Below are 3,603 nucleotides of genomic sequence, written 5' to 3'. Positions count from 1 at the left end.
CAAAGTTGCTAACCTTTGTGATCATTTGAATGGATGGGGGCCTTCAAATCTTGACAAATTTTGGGCAAATTTTGTGATGAGCTCGAGGAAGAGAGGGGAAGAACAGAGGAAGTGAGGGGAAAGGGAAAGAACAGAGGAGCTCGGGTGGACGAAGGGTTTATGTACAACGACCATTAGTACCGGTTCGTGCCACGAACAGGTACTAAAGGTGCTAGGGGGGGCAGACTGACAACATCCTGCCACCACTCTCTTTAGTACCGGTTCGTGGCAGGAACCGGTACTAAAGGTTTGCCACGAACCGGTACTAATGACAACGGCGGGCTAGCCGTTGGAACCGGCACTAATGTACACATTAGTGCCGGCTCAAAAACAAACCGGCACTAATGTGTCTCACATTAGGTCCTTTTTCTACTAGTGCACCTTATGAAGGAAATATGCCCTAGAGTCAATAATAAAGTTATTATTTATTTCCTTATTTCATGATAAATGTTTATTATTCATGCTAGAATTGTATTAACCGGAAACATAATACATGTGTGAATACATAGACAAACATAATGTCACTAGTATGCCTCTACTTGCTAGCTCGTTAATTAAAGATGGTTAAGTTTCCTAAGCATAGACATGAGTTGTTATTTGATTAACGGGATCACATCATTAGGAGAATGATGTGATTGACTTGACCCATTCCGTTAGCTTAGCACTTGATCATTTAGTATGTTGTTATTGCTTTCTTCATGACTTATACATGTTCCTATGACTATGAGATTATGCAACTATCATTTACCGGAGGAACACTTTGTGTGCTACCAAACGTCACAACATAACTGGGTGATTATAAAGGAGCTCTACAGGTGTCTCCGAAGGTACATGTTGAGTTGGCGTATTTCGAGATTAGGATTTGTCACTCCGATTGTCGGAGAGGTAGTGCTGAACCGGCCTTTAGTGCCGGTTCGTAACGGCCTTTAGTGCCGGTTCTCCAACCGGCACTAAAGAGTGGGGACTAAAGGTCCCCCCCTCAGTACCGGTTCGTCACGAACCAGCACTACAGTGCGAACACGTGGCATGAGCCAGGCCCGGGTGCGCGTAGGGCTTTAGTACCGGTTGGTAACACCAACCGGTACTAAATGTTTGGGAGTTTTTTTTAAAATTTTGCTTTAGTTTTGTGTTTTCAATTTAATTTAGTGATTGTTTTACATTATAATGAGTTGTTAAATCATTAGGTGAAAGTACCGCGGATTAGTTTCGACTGGAGGATATCTAGCTAGCTATATAGCTAGCTATAGCTAAGTGATCAAGTATATATATATGCCATATCGATATTATATACTTGATCACCTAATTAGGTGATCAAGTATAATATATATGGATATGGCATATATATAGTTGATCACTTAGGTAGGATCCATCCAGCTGAAACTAATATGTGGTTTCTTTCATTAAATGATATAATAATTACTCATCATATCATCATATTATTAATATAAAAACTCTTGCATCATATCATCAACATACTCTAGAGCTAGCTAGCTAAAAATCATCGTAGTCGTCATTATCACTATTTAATCATCATGGTCATTACCGTCAAATCACCACCAACAGTAGCTTAAAGAAGAAACATTCACTTGTACCAGAAGCAAAAATATCATCGAGTTCAACATGATTGTCATGATATTATAAGCGTTCATATATAACACCACAAAAGCAAATCACTCTTTCAGATTAAGTTCAGAACGAAGAACACGAACATGAAAGGACAAGTACTAAGAGCAGCATGCTAAATCACTCCTGCTAGCTACTCTCTCTCTGGTAAAATAGCATAGAACATGTATAACTCTCCTGATTCATCAAACTGGAGCATGCCGATGAACCTGTCTCCTAATCGTGGGCTGCACTTCTCATTGCTGCCCCCTAGTACTTCTCTGCAATCGTTAACAATTTTCCTCCAATCTTTCACTATTAAGCATTCATCGCTTCTAGAAATCCTGAATGCATTATTGTGCAATGCAGGATATCTTTGCCGTAAGCTAACAATTGACATGCGACCTTTAGTCTCGATCCCCTGAGGCACAACTGTCATCGGGAGTCCCTGTTGAAGAACATCGTATAGTACTTAATTAATATACTTAGCAATGAAAGTTTAGCAAAAAAATTATGTATGCAAAAGATGCACTGAAGACAAATAGTAAAAATCTTACCATCATTCCTAAATAGATGTGACCGTAGTTCAATACCATCACTATTGGTCGCACATTTTGAGTACTAATATTTTAAGTGCAGGAAGAAAATTTGTCTTGACCGTATGAAGATCCTCAAGCCATGAAACATAATGACTTATCTCCTTGCAGTTTAGTTCAGCTCCGTGACAGTAGTAGGTCCTGTCTACCAAGCGCCGGACATGTTTGGTTGAATGGAGATAAGCTGTCAATATAAATTATAGTTGTCAATTATTTTTGAATAAAGCAACATCAAAGACAAAAATATAGTTGAGATGAACTCACATAATTGTAGAATTGGAGGCGTTTGCACATCGACCCATATGTCTCTATTACCTTCAATATCATCTTCCGGACGAATATCAAAGGTGATAACCATACCAGGCTCAAATGCATAAGTCTTGCATAGTGCTTGCCAAGTTTTGCATTCAAAATAGGTGTACGTGTGTGCATTGTATACTTTGACGTTGAAAGTATAACCATGCTCAGTTTTCAGGTAATCTCTCTTTACCTCCATAGTTTCCATATCATTGAAACCTATCTTATCCAAGACAAAAATTCTTGCATGGCAGGGGATGCGCTAGTAGAATAGTGAAAATTAAAAATTATAAGTCAGGCAAATGAAGCATATATATATATAAGTCATGCTTAATTACGAAAACAGACACTTGTCGTTGTGACTTACTGTATCGAATTCGAAGGTCTCATCCAGCTTGATGCTGAATCGCCTATCATCAACAAGAAAATTTCTGTCGCACTGGCCACGCTGGTATTCACAGTATTCGCACACAATGAAATTTTTTCCGTCGTCAGACGACATTTCCTATGTTAATATAGGCGAAACATTAAACACTTACTAATTCAACTAATTCAACTAAGCATTTACTAAAAATAAACTAGTTATATTAATTCAAACAATCTCATTTACCTAAATTTTAATTAGTTCAAATAATCTCATATACCTAAATTTTCTTGCTAAAAATAAACTAGTTCTATTAATTCAACTAGTTCAACTAAGCATTTACTAAAAATAAACTAGTTCTATTAATTCAACTAGTTCAACTAATCTCATATACCTAAATTTTCTTACTAAAAATAAACTAGTTATATTAATTCAACTAGTTCAACTAAGCATTTACTAAAAATAAACTAGTTATATTAATTCAAACAATCTCATATACCTAAATTTTAATTAGTTCAAATAATCTCATATATACCTAAATTTTCTTGCTAAAAATAAACTAGCTAGTTCTAGTAATTCAACTTGTTCAACTAAGCATTATATTTACTAAAAATAAACTAGTTCTATTAATTCAACTAGTTCAACTAATCTCATATACCTAAATTTTCTTACTAAAAATAAAATAATTATATTAATTCAACTAGT

The sequence above is a fragment of the Triticum aestivum genome, chromosome 4A (genome assembly GCF_018294505.1).
Source record: "Triticum aestivum cultivar Chinese Spring chromosome 4A, IWGSC CS RefSeq v2.1, whole genome shotgun sequence".
In the NCBI taxonomy this organism is placed as follows: domain Eukaryota; kingdom Viridiplantae; phylum Streptophyta; class Magnoliopsida; order Poales; family Poaceae; genus Triticum; species Triticum aestivum.
The sequence above is the reverse complement of the archived record's forward strand: the minus strand, read 5'-3'. Positions refer to the sequence as shown.